Source organism: Magnolia sinica, chromosome 5 (genome assembly GCF_029962835.1).
Source record: "Magnolia sinica isolate HGM2019 chromosome 5, MsV1, whole genome shotgun sequence".
Taxonomy (NCBI): Eukaryota; Viridiplantae; Streptophyta; class Magnoliopsida; order Magnoliales; family Magnoliaceae; genus Magnolia; species Magnolia sinica.
In genome coordinates, this window is record NC_080577.1 from 18,256,117 (window position 1) to 18,270,786 (window position 14,670).

A 14,670-nucleotide genomic window follows, 5' to 3' on the forward strand; every position below is an offset into this window, starting at 1 on the left:
TCGGATTTGAAAACACATTTTAGGGCATGATACAAAAAATGAAGTTCCAAATCTTAGGCTGACTGTAATATAGACTATTAAAAATTTATCATGAGCCACAAAAGTTTTGAATCAAACTGATATTTATGTCGTCTCTTCATCCAAGTTCATGTGAACTTATCAAAAGTTGGATGGAAAATAAAAATTATGGTAACCCTCATGAAGTTTTTAATGATTAGGATTTCATCACGACTGTCTCCTATGGTATGGTCCACTGAGATTTTGATCTGCTTCATTTTTTAGATCATGCCCCTAAATTCACTATCAAAATGGATGGACATTGTGGATGTAAGACACATACATCACATCGGGCCCCATAGTTAGGGATCCATTGAGCTCGGCCAAACTGCGGTCGATGAAAGAATCCCCAAAACTATGCTATTCTACAATACAGATGGGACATAACATGTGATAGGTGTAATTACCTATGATGGCCCAAAACAATTCAAAATATGGGCCTGGGCCAACCTCAGGCCCATCCCATTGACAGCCTTACTAATTGGGATTTCTTTAGGAATGAATTTTATAAATATGGGTGTATTGATTTGATTGGAGACACTTCTCCTTCTTCACTTTGATCACTCAAAGGCTTAGGGTTCAATGATCAATGGAAAAGTATTATGATCTAGTAGTTGTTATTTTTTAATCAACCCCCATTGAAGGTGAGGACTATCATATAAACGGTTTGGATCATTGAAATATGACCCTAGATCGAAGTCCAACATATCCAATTGTCCCACATGTGTTCTTCCAAACTTCCAAATGTTGCAGATGAACTAGTGGGCCACACAAAAAACACTCTTCTCGCATGCAATCTACTTTCCACTGCACATATATCAAAATATCAATGGATTGGGCCCACCCAATAAATTTGTGTACGTGTGGAAAACTTGATCAACAGATTACCCTGATTTCAGAGATATGAAATCTACCCATTGGATAACGACTGATGAGCGGCTCCGATCTATCACAACTGTTCAGTGTTTCTAACCGCGAGGAAAAGTGCACTCAAAGCAACTAAAACTTAGGGTGGACGTTCATCAGATAAACAGAGGTTTGGTAATTCCACACGCCTGAGGGATCCGTACACATCCACACGCTTTTTCACACGTGTCATAATGTGACACATGTGTGAAGAACCTTCCGCCAGGTTAGACACACCGTTTAGATCTTTTTGGATAAAAATAGAGCTACTTCACACCTCAGGTGGGCCACACCATGACAAGAAGAATGAATGATTGAAAAAAAATAAATTAACGGTCAATTTACTTTGTACCTTGGGTCCCACATGAAGATTGAAAAGTATCCCATTTTTTCCGAGAAAGATCTAAGGAAACTTTCCAACATCATGGAAAGATCAGATCTAATATACCTTTTTCTTATATTCCTACACGTGTCCACTTGGAATGTGTACTCTGTAAATGGGCAAACATCATATACGTGTTAAAGTTTTGGAGTATTATCTTAATTAGATGTGGACATTTTTATTAAATCATCCATTTGAATATTTTTCACTAAAAACAAAGGTTATGATTACTCACCGTATCTGATTTTGAGATCGTGATGTGGGGGCTGATAGATTCCATGACTTAGTCAATGTTGATTGATCGCATAAAGCCGAATGTGTCTGCTCCTGTATTGGCCGTAGGATCACGTCATCTCATCCCACTTAATTCCATCCAAATTGTCCGTCCAAACAGTCAGTAAATGTTTAATGTCACTGGATCTCTCTTTTCTTGCATCATTTTAAAAGTATAGTTTAAAAAAATTAAAATAAAAAATCAAACATATTTAATGATTTTGTTGGCGGGTCCGGCTCTATGAGCAAGGCCTTAGTAGAGGAACTCTTTTTCAACATTGAGATCATGGGCTTAAGTGCCCACGTGATGCAACTATGTACTGTGTCAATCATGTAAAAAAGAAGAGAAAAAAAAAAACTTTGAAAGCAGAAAAAAACATCCAATACTTGGCATGAATCTTGCATTTAATGCAACCCACGCTTGCCATTTTATGTGGTGTGGTCCTTTTGAGAGTTAGATTTTTGCTTCATTTTCTGGTTCATACTATAAAATGATACGAGAAAAGGAATAAATTGTATAGATGTATATATAAATAACGATTGGGTCCCAATAGGAATGGACTTCAGGGATAAATAGATACATCACGATTGGGTCCCCAACAAATCTGCCCGCCCATGGCTAGAGACGGGCACGATAGGATGTCCATCTAGGCAGGGGCTCTATGGGACCCACTATATCACACCCTCCATCTTCTTCTTTTTTTTCAGGGTACCATGCTAAATATTAGGCAGCTCCAATGCTCAAGTAGACTGTACCACGGGAAACAGCAGTTATAATGTAACTTACGGTCCAAACCCTTTTAGGGCCATTGTGATATTTATTTATCATCCAACTTCTTCACAAGGTCATATAAACTTGGATGAAGGGAAAACATGAGTTTGATCCAAAACTTATGTTGCTAACAGGAAAATACTAATGATGGGAGTCCAATCCCCATTGTGTGGTCCACTTGAGCCTTGGGTCTGCCTTAATTTTGGGTTCACATATTAAAATGATCTTTAAAAAAAAAAAAAAGATGGACGACCTACATAAAAACCCATATATCATAGATGGCCTCAAAAAGCCTTGCCTGGACGGATAATTGACATGCAGGGACAGGTAGCGGTCCACTTCCAAAATCCCAAAACCCTGCTAGCTTGATTAGAAGCGTACCTACCACTACTTCAAACTTTCCTTAGATCCAACTCGTTTATCAAGTACACTGCCTCTAGTTTATGACAATCTGAAACCCAGGTAGGCCACACCATAGAAAATAGCATGAAATGCCCACCATTGGTTTTGTGCGGGACTCACAGAGCTGTCAATATTTCATCCAATTCATTCATCTGACTTACTCATTAGGATGAAAGAGGGTGCGGCTTCGGTGGATCTGGGGATCCACCAAGGTGGGTGGGATCCCTGACCATGGGGCCCACTGTGATGTACGTGCCTTGTATGCATGATGTCCCTCCGTTTGGAAAACACATTCAGGGCATTATCCAAAAAAGCAGACCAGACTACTAAAAATTTCTCGTGAGCCACAAAAGTTTTGGATCAAGTTGATATTTATGTGGTTTCTTAAACCAATTTTACGTGAACTTATCAACAGGTTGGATGGCCCTCATAAAGTTTTTAATGGTTAGGATTCAATCACGATTATTTTCTGTGGCACGGTCCTCTAAGATTTAGCTTTCTTCATTTTTCATTTTCAGGTATGGTCTTTTTTTTTACACACACCACCACACGGTCACGCGGTGGTGGTTTTCATTGCCTATGGATACTCGAACCCTTGACCAGGTGTTGAAACTCCTGAGAGTCTACCACCCGCGTAGGAGTTAGGATCCGGATAGACACTGTAAATGTAAGATACCTGCATCACAGTGGCCCCACAGGGATAGATGAAAGAATTCCCAAAACTATGCTATTCCAAAATAAAGATGGGCCATAACACGTGATAGGTGTAATTCCTGAGTGGCCCACAAAGGGTTATGTGTTTCCTCACAGAAGTGTGGAGCATGCTCTTGCGTGCCTACTCAGTGAATCTGGCTAACCAGTTTGATGAAAGATACAAACCACCGACAGAAATCTATAGTCAACATCTCATTCATATTGTTCCTCGTGGTATGGCCCACCTTAAATACGGACTCATTGATTTTTGTTCAGATGTTTTTTAACAGATGATAGAAGCTAATGGACAGAGTGGGTTTTATAGTCGACATCTCCTGTACTCACTCTCTCATTAGTCTCTCTAATAACCTCTCTTAGAAAGCTTTGCTGGCCCATCGATTTTTAGCTTAAGTTACCACAAGAACCTAAGAACGAGGCAGACTAAAAACTCAAACCAGTCGCATCGAGAAACAGCAGGGACAGGACAGGACTGGACGGGGATTGCCTGTTGACACTACTAGCAGGGACTTACCAATGGAAAGTGCTGTGTGGGCCCTGACATGACGTATGTACCTTATCTATATGTCCATTCATTTTATCAGCTCATTTTCCGCAAACAAAAAATGAGGCAGATCAAAATCTCAAAAGTACAACGCCACAGGAAATAGTAGTGACTGAACTCCCACCATTAAAAACTTATCCAGGGTCACGAAAGTTGTAGATCAAGCTGATATTTGTGTTTTCCCTTCATTCAAGTTTGAATAAACATTAGAATGGAATAGTCGGCATTTGACCACCACAATTTTCTTATAGGGCATCTACTTGATATTTGGATCTATCTAGTTTTTAGGCTCATGCCTAAAATAAATATTCAAACACATACGTTATTATGACGTTCATGGAGCATCGTCTAATAATGACCTTGCTACTAGCAGTGTCAGTACTCAATCTGCATCCGTGGGCAAATGCCCAGCATCAAAACCATCCTAGGGCTTCTTATGCTGTTTACATGCAATCTATTCCGTTCCCACAATGATGAAGGGAGAAAAAAAAATACAATCAAGCACCAAACAAAGCTTCCATGGTACTAAGAATGTTTCAATGGACTATTTCTTAAGGTGTAGCCCACTAGAACTCTAAATCTACCTAATTTGTTAGATCACGTCCTAATATGAATTGGTGGAAGAATGCTTTTTTTATAATATAATAATTTTTCTTTAATATTATAATTAGATTAGTCTTTTACTATTATTTATGCTGCAATGAACTACTTTCGGTTTGTTACAAATCAACTGCACAGGCGGTTATGCTTTTGGTGAATCTGAACCGTTCATATGGATGGATATTTTATGAAAGGTCCATGATAGAAAAAAAAATCACGCCAAATACTCTTTCCTGGATGAATGAATTTTGCCAATCAAAGTGACGGTGACTTTAGAGATGTGTCATTTCAAAGGGAAAAGCCTGTTAATTGACGAGTGAGATTCTTTCTACTTATTTGGCTTCTAAAGTTTTGGGTACCCACAGAAGATCCCACCAAATGTACGGTCAGGAATGTCGGATAAATACCGAAGATGCAAAGAACAAAGACTGGTTCATTGCGATGGACGTGAAAGATACGCCCAGTTAGTTCTTGAGAAGTTCCGCTTGCATTAGAAATTTCAATTCAGGAATAGAGCCGGTGTTGTCACTCATAACTTAGTTACCCTACACTATTATAATGAGATCTGGACCGTCCATCTGTTCGGAAATGCCTTGGATGGGTTGTACCCACAGAAACACATTGATTAGATGACTACATACACTAAAGGCAGACTGATGATAATAACAAATGGATAGTTAAAAAGGACTCCAACCGAGGTTGACATAATAATAATAATTTCTCCTGTCAGATCATTTGCTCATTGTGATTTTTTTTGGAAATCATCCATCCATAATAGGATCCAACAGATGAATGACTTGGATCTTGGTAATCACCCATCCATAATAAGGGTCCAACAGATGAATGGCTTGGATCTTGCGCATGTGTGCGAGGTGTACAGATGAGAATTAATCGGGTTATCAATCTTGAATGTAAATGGTCGTCCAAGGTTGTTTCGTATTGTCTGACTGGATGTTGATTGACTACGGACCTGGCCTAGACCACCTCTCCTTGGATGACGTGAAGATATTATTTTGATGAAATGACATGCCACTGTTTAAGATGGGACCGATCAAATATATAATAGACTAGCTTGCTTTGTTCCAAGTTCATTATTTGATAGTGGCCTGGTGTCTAATAAAATGCAGCCACATTAGACGTTAGGGACGAGCTGGGTCCAGGCAGGGAAGAATCCAATCCACTTCCTACCTGATGTCTCCTTCCTATGGCCATACATGGGTTAGTGAGGTTAGTGCATTGTCATTGTCTGATTTCAATTCAAATTGCTTTCTGAAGCCTAAAAAGCATCAACTAGATTAAAATGGGTTGCGAGCACAAAAGCACATGCATCTCTACATCAATAGTATGCATATATTGAAAGAGAAAAGGGATATGAAAGAGATATACAAAAGAAAATTATACTTAAAAAAAGGTTAAGGCAAATTATAGTGTCACTATATTTAAGACAGTGGTTAAACCAGTTTGCAAGATTATTGCAACAAATCTGCCTTCAAGATACAATATGCCTTCTCTTATAAACGTGCAAAATTTGCACTTTAGGCCTGTAAAATTTACAAAAATTTGCCCAACTATACTTGCATAGTGTTTACTCCTGACTTTTTTGCTTTTTTCACAATTTACACCCTGATTTGTTTAGTATTTTCAATTTATTTTCTTTAAATTTTTATAAATTTTCAAGAAAAGACTAAAAAGGAAAACAATGGAATATGTTGGAATGATCACAAGATTTGATTTTATAAATTTAGAATGGATACTTAAAGTCTTGATGCGGACACGGGTGCATTCAAGGTGTACCAACGAAGAAAGCGCCAACCACAAGTGTCGTCCTTGTGGATAGGCGAATATTGAGGAGCTGAAGACCTTTCACATGTGATTGGACATATAGAAGACCCCACTTAGGGAAGACACATGTGAAGGAAGATTGGAGAAAGAGGACCGAGCGCCCAAACTTTCTCATACTTATGTTATTTGCACGTTTTTTGACTTAGTTAGCGGTCTTTTAATAATCTTATATCTTTATTTGCTTATCCTAGGGGTATTTTAGTAATTTTATGTCTTTATGTGCTTATTTAAGTGGGGTAAAGCCCTAAACACGAATTTCAACTATTGATGAATGAAAAGCAAACCCTTTGGTTGCCTCCTTCCTCTCTTCTCTCTAATGGTGCTTCTTCTCTCCCCTTGATCTTCTTCTTCTAATTTCTTCTTGTGCCTCTCCAACTTCCTCAAGGTAATAACTTTCTTTCTTCTATTTTTTGTTTTGGCTAATTCCTCTTCGATCAAAATCTTGAGAACCGATCTAAACCCTAAATCCCCAAATTCTCAAATCCCTAATCCGAGAAACTTCTTGGTTCTTCGGACTAGTGATCTTCATTGATCGATTGGGTGTGACCATGCAAGATCGGGAGGTCTCATCCATCGCCGGATCCAACCTAAGTAGTAATTGAATTCCATACTCCATGGTTGTATTGATGGCCCGCTCCATTGCATGTTTACTTTATGATTTTCTCAGAGTTATGATGATTATTGTTAGAATTTTAGATCATTTATTCCTTTTATTTCCACTGTTTAATTATCTCCATGAGCATGCATCATAATTAGGGCTGTTCTGCGTTAAATTTGGTATCAAAGCCTAGGCTTGCATGGTTTTTGTCTAGATCGAGTTATCAAATTAGGGTTTTGATTTTTAGGTTTAACTTGGGAAAGTTTCAAGTTTAGAAAGTTTTCAATTTTCGAAACTTTCCAATTTTAGAAAGTTTCTAATCTGGAAAATTTTCAGATTTGAGTTGTTTACTGTTTCAACTTAATTGTGTCAGTTCATAGTAGTTTTGCATTCATCGCATTCATCTTGAAAGTCATAACACCTAGTAGTCTAGTTAGGTAGAGTTTGGTTCAAGTCTTCATTGTATGCCCACGAGAAGAGGTAGAGGTTTCGGACTTCAACCTACCATGAATAACGAGCAGTTATCTGAGCAACTTGCTCAATTGATACAAAAGATAACCGCCCTAGAAGCGAGTCAAAGGCGTGAGTTTGCCCGCCTTGAGAACCAAATTACCACCACCATGACTAAGGTGGAGCAACTAGAGGCGTCCCAAAAGGAAAACCCCGCTGTAGGGGAAGATGCGCACTCCCAAGTGGAAGGAATCATTGAAGAACGTGCTGCCACACGTGGTGGTAGTGAGGATAGAGATTGTGGTAACGGTCGTGGTGTGGTGCGAGAGGCACGAACCACATGTGGTCATCAAGACCGTTATGATCCAGATGAGCGTGCGATGAAGAGTGTGAGAGTTGAGGCCCCGAGTTTTGATGGACGCTTGGATCCCAAGGCATTCCTTGACTGGGTGGGTTGACATGGACCACTACTTTGAGTGGTATGGCATGTCAGAAAACCGTCAAATGCGGTTTGCTAAGATGAAGCTTGTGGGTCAAGCCAAGCTCTTCTGGACCAACACCGAGCATAGGGTAGAGAGAGTTGGTAGAGCCCCTATCACACATTGGTATGAGATGAAAGAGAAGTTGAAGGAGAAGTACCTTCCTCTCTCATACCGTCAGAAGCTCCTTGACCAATGGCAATCCTTACGCCAAGGGTCCATGCCTGCCGCTGACTACATCGCTAAATTTGAAGAGTATGTGATGCGATGTGATATCCGAGAAGACCCTCTAGTAACACTCTCGCGTTTTAAGACGAGCCTTTGTGCGGATCTTCAGCGCGATCTTATTACTCGGCCCTTAACGGACTTAGATGAAGCATATCAAGTCGTGCAGGAGTTAGAGCAGTATCTGAAGGCTCCTGTCGTTCGTCGTTTTGAGTCCCGAGACTCTAATACTAGATCTAGTTCCCAAGGAACTAGACCTAATATTGGTAATCAACCTAGGGCACAGGCGACCATTCCGCCTAGGCCTAGGGAGGACAAGGGCAAAGGGGTTCTTGGTGCCGGTCCTAGTAACATGAGCCAAGTGAGGTGCTATGAGTGTGGCAACCTTGGCCACATGTCTAATCAGTGTCCTACGAAGAGCCGTGGGAGAGCCTTAGTTATAGGCGAATCCCACGAGGGTGGAGATGACCAGGGTGATTATGAAGTTGAAGAGTATCACCCTGAAGGAGGACTTACTGATGAAGAAGTGGATGGAGAAGCAACGCTTGCAGTAGTCAGGCGTGTGTTAGCTCAGTCTAGAAGTAGTGCTGACTGGCGTCGAAGCACTATCTTCTACACTATTGCCAAGTGTGGTGAAAAGAATTGTAAAGTGATAGTGGACAGTGGAAGTTGTCAGAATGTGATTTCCACTAGTACCTTAGATCGCTTAAAACTGAAATCCACACCTCATCCAGACCCGTATAAAGTTTCTTGGGTTGACAAGACATCCCTACCTGTCACCCAGCAATGTCTAGTCCCCATCGAGTTTGGGTCATACAAAGAGTCCCTGTGGTGTGATGTTTTACCTATGGATGTGGGGCATGTTATCCTAGGTAGACCGTGGCTATTCGATAATGATGTCACGATCTTTGGCCGTTCGAATGCATGTACTTTTATGTATAATGGTAAAAAGATCAAACTTAATCCCATGCCACCTGAGAATACACTAGGAAAGAAGAAGGATGAGAAGGCAAGTGAGCCTAGAGAAATGGGGAAATCCAAACCTAAGTCTTTACATATAATCAGCGCAAGAGAGTTTGAAAAAGAGGCTAAGGAGGATTCTATGGTGTATGCCCTTGTGGCTAGAGAAATTACACCTGAGGTTCCATCAGAGTTGCCCTGTGAGGTGACCTCGGTCCTGAAGGAATACAGTGATGTATTTCCTGAAGACTTACCGAATGAGTTGCCACCTATGAAGGACATACAACATGCCATTGACCTTGTCCCAGGGTCTACTCTACCGAACCTTCCTCACTATAGGATGAACCCTGCAGTGCATGCAGAGTTGAAGAAGCAAGTTGATGAGCTTCTGCAAAAGGGTTTCATCCAAGAGAGTATGAGCCCGTGTGCCGTGCCTGCATTGTTGACGCCAAAGAAAGACGGCACGTGGCGCATGTGTGTGGATAGCCGTGCCATAAACAAAATTTCTATCAAGTATAGGTTCCCTATACCTAGACTTGATGATATGCTTGACATGATGGCCAGGTCCACTATATTCTCTAAGATAGACCTCAAGAGTGGATATCACCAAATTCATATACGCCCAGGAGATGAGTGGAAGACGGCGTTTAAGACGAAAGATGGACTGTATGAGTAGTTGGTCATGCCCTTCGGCTTGACTAACGCACTCAATAGTACTTTCATGCGGGTGATGACCCAAGCTTTGAGGCCGTTCATGGAAAAATTCCTAGTGGTGTACTTTGACGATATTCTTATTTATAGTACCACTAAGGAATCACACCTTGAACATTTAAAGAAGGTCTGTAGTGTCCTTAGGAAGGAAAAGTTGTACGCTAATCTTAAGAAATGTGCATTCATGTCTAACCAAGTTGTGTTCTTAGGATTTATAGTGTCATCTGAAGGGATGCAAGCAGACCCTGAAAAAGTCAGGGCCATAGTTGAGTGGCCAGAACCAAGGAACATTCATGAGGTGCGAAGTTTTCACGGCCTAGCAACTTTTTATCGTCGGTTCATTAGGGGTTTTAGCACGATCATGGCTCCCATTACTGAGTGCATGAAAAAGGGAGAGTTCGTGTGGTCTAAAGCCGCCGTCAAGGCTTTTAAAGAAATTAAGGGCAAGATGGTGGAAGCTCCTGTCATGCGTCTACCTGACTTTTCTACAGTCTTTGTAGTAGCGTGCGATGCGTCTGGTGTCGGTTTAGGTGGAGTGTTGAGTCTATAAGGACACCCTGTGGCCTATTTCAGTGAAAAACTGATTGAGGCAAAACAAAAATACTCCACTTACGTCAAAGAATTTTATGCGGTAGTGCAATCCCCGAGACATTGGTGATACTACCTCCTACATTAAGAATTCGTTTTGTTTTCTGACCATGAGGCTTTGAGATATTTGCATTCTCAGAAGAAACTCAACCCAAGGCATGCCAAGTGGGTAGCGTTTCTTCAGGAATATTCGTTTGTTTTGAAACACAAGGCCGGGGTTGAAAACAAACCAGCGGATGCCCTTAGTAGGAGAGTGGCGTTGCTCAACTCTTTGAGTGTAGAGGTAGTCGGATTTGAGCAACTGAAAGATGAATACCCCATATGTCCTGATTTTGGGGGTACTTACACGTCGCTCTCTAGTGACCAGCATATTATGGGTGGATATGTTCTTAAAGATGGCTTTCTTTTCAAGGGAGACAGACTTTGTATTCTCCGTATGTCCCTTCGTGAATTCCTCATCTGGGAGCTTCATTCAGGAGGGATAGCTGGCCATTTTGGTCGTGATAAGACCATTGCCCTCGTGGAAGATCGTTTCTATTGGCCAAGCCTCAAGCGAGACGTAGCCAAAGTTTTAGGGCAGTGTCGAACATGTCAACTGGCAAAGCAAAGAAAGCAAAATACTGGGTTGTACACGCCATTGCCAGTGCCACATGCTCCGTGGCAGGACATTAGTATGGACTTCGTGCTCGGGCTTCCCAAGACTATAAAAAAGCACGATTCCGTTTTTGTCGTTGTGGACCGTTTTTCTAAAATGGCGCATTTCCTCCCATGTTCGAAGACGTCAGATGCGTCTCATGTTGCTCGTCTTTTTTTTGATGGTGTGGTACGTCTCCATGGGTTACCTAAAACCATAGTGTCTAATCGTGATGTTCGATTTACTAGCTATTTTTGGAAGACACTGTGGCACATTATGGGAACTCATTTGCAATTTTCTACTGCTTACCACCCACAAACAGATGGTCAAACTGAAGTGGTAAACCGTAGCCTTGGAAATCTTCTACGTTGTCTAGTGGGTGAACATGTTAAGACTTGGGACCTAATTTTACCAACTGCTGAACTTGCTTATAATGGGTCAGTTAATAGATCTACAGGGTTGAGTCCTTTTGAAATTGTAAGTGGTTATAAACCTAGAATGCCCATAGATCTCTTACCTATGTCTGTTACCCAAAGGTCTTCTGAGTCAGCCGATGCATTTGCACGCCATATTCATGATTTGCATACACATATTAGACAGCGGTTAAATAAGAGCAATGATGATTATAAAGTTTTAGCTGATTCTCATCGTAGAGTGCAAGAATTTCAAGAAGGAGACTATGTAATGGTGCGAATAAGGCCAGAGCGATTCTCTCAAGGATCTGCAAAGAAATTACAAGCGCGTAGTGCTGTTGGACCATTCAAGATATTACAAAAGGTTGGGTCCAACGCGTATCGGGTTGACCTTCCATCTGAAATGAGCATTAATCCAACTTTTAATGTGGAAGATCTAGTCCGTGCCCATACTCCCATTGTTGATACATCATCCCTTTCATGGCCTTTTTCTGAGTTTGCTACCCAACCCCTTCCACCCCCTCCTCCACCCATTACCCATAAAGAAGCAATTGAGGAAATCTTGGATGACGAGATAGTATCCACGAGAGATGGGGGTTTCCAAAGGTATCTTGTCAAGTGGAAGAACAAACCATCGTCTGAATCTACGTGGCTGTCGGGCGACGCATTGCAGGGTCTTGATCCAGATCTACTTGAGCGTTACAAAAGTTTCAACTCGTCGGGGTCGAGTTTTCTCACCCGAGGGGAATTGATTGCGAACACAAGTGCATTCAAGGTGTACCAACGAAGAAAGCGCCAACCACAAGTGCCGTCCTTGTGGATAGGCGAATATTGAGGAGCTGAAGACCTTTCACATGTGATTGGACATATAGAAGACCCCACTTAGGGAAGACACATGTGAAGGAAGATTGGAGAAAGAGGACCGAGCGCCCAAACTTTCCCATACTTATGTTATTTGCACGTTTTTTGACTTAGTTAGTGGTCTTTTAATAATCTTATATCTTTATTTGCTTATCCTAGGGGTATTTTAGTAATTTTATGTCTTTATGTGCTTATTTAAGTGGGGTAAAGCCCTAAACACGAATTTCAACTATTGATGAATGAAAAGCAAACCCTTTGGTTGCCTCCTTCCTCTCTTCTCTCTAATGGTGCTTCTTCTCTCCCCTTGATCTTCTTCTTCTAATTTCTTCTTGTGCCCCTCCAACTTCCTCAAGGTAATAACTTTCTTTCTTCTATTTTTTGTTTTGGCTAATTCCTCTTCGATCAAAATCTTGAGAACCGATCTAAACCCTAAATCCCCAAATTCTCAAATCCCTAATCCGAGAAACTTCTTGGTTCTTCGGACTAGTGATCTTCATTGATCGATTGGGTGTGACCATGCAAGATCGGGAGGTCTCATCCCTCGCCGGATCCAACCTAAGTAGTAATTGAATTCCATACTCCATGGTTGTAGTGATGGCCCGCTCCATTGCATGTTTCCTTTATGATTTTCTCAGTTATGATGATTATTGTTAGAATTTTAGATCATTTATTCCTTTTATTTCCGCTGTTTAATTATCTCCATGAGCATGCATCATAATTAGGGTTGTCCTGCGTCAAGTCTCTTTCATGAAAAGGCACATGGCTTTTCATAATGTTTTTTCATTAAATGAACTCTCTATAATTTCAATTTCAAAAGATGTCACATTTCTCAAGAGTCACAATGATTCACAATCTAATGGCTACTAAGAATCATCAAAAACCACAATCCTTTTTATTTATTTTATTTTAAAAAACTTAATAAACCCTGGTATTTATCAAATAAAAAAGTCTGAATATATAAAGAAAAATGTGTATAGAAAAATGTGCCTTACGGACATGAACCTTCACTTAGTATAGACACATTAAAGTTATATAAGAATCATTAATGATTATGGACTTAAACTAAGTATTCTATGCGACATAATTGGAATTATCATATGTTTTAAAATGGAAGCACATTAGTGGCCTTGTACTCAAACCTAAATTCATGAGCTCATAAGAGTGGTCAAAATTCTCGAACACAAAAAAGTGGCTCCACTTCCAATATTCATATAAGTGTATCCTTATGAAAGCCCTTGTAACAATAGCACCTTAAAAAATAAAATTTAAAAATTTAAATTTAAAAAAAAAAAAAAAAAAAAAAAAAAAAAACCTCATTAAAAGTAAATTCCCATCCTCCTTTTAATTATTATACGTACCAAGCATTGTATATGTGTCTAAGAATGAAACAAATAGAAAACGTAGAACATTGCTTTAGTTACTTCCTATGAGGTTCATTGAATCTATTAACTTGGTTTCCCTCATTTGGTGTCTAAGAAATTCACTTTAGTTCCATTCCACTTGATGATCTATCGATTCTTTTCCCCAAATTATCTAATATTTTTGTCGATTTTGTAATCTTGTTAAATAACTTTGTTAATCAAAATAAACTAATATATTCTATGCATTTTCAAACCTCTATAGGTATACCATGTAGTTCTAAGGCCTTCCTACACTCACCTTTCTTAAAACTTCTTACACTTCAAATATCTTAATAGTAAGAAAATATATACGATCTTCAACTTCTTTTGAGTTTATGATTCCTTTTATCTCTGAGCTCTTGGATTGGTTGTCATTTGATAATTTTTTAAAATAACCTCTCCACTCGTCAGTTCATAGCATTGTCTTTAATCAATAGTCTGCTTCAACACTCTGAATGCATCTCTTACAATTTTATTTTATTTTTTTTGGAGGGGCACTTCAACTTTGTTGATGATATAAAAAACATACAAACTTCAGGTGGAGACCACGAAAAGATCGGGAATCACCTATCATATAATCTATCACAACAAACTCTACTAAATACGCATCAAGCAGCTCACTCAACATATGCACAACATGTGCAGTGGAAAAACAAAACATAACAAGAGAACAAGCCCATCAAAAATCAGCTGGAGGGATCCCATTGAGAAGAACAGAGGGCCGGGAACTCACAGGCAGACTTGCAACAATTTCATTCCAAGCAATGATGGCGGCATCACACAAAAAAAATGCACTACTGCTGGCAAATCTCTAGAGACGAATTTATAAACTGCAAACAAGTTACAAGATTTTGTCTCCAAG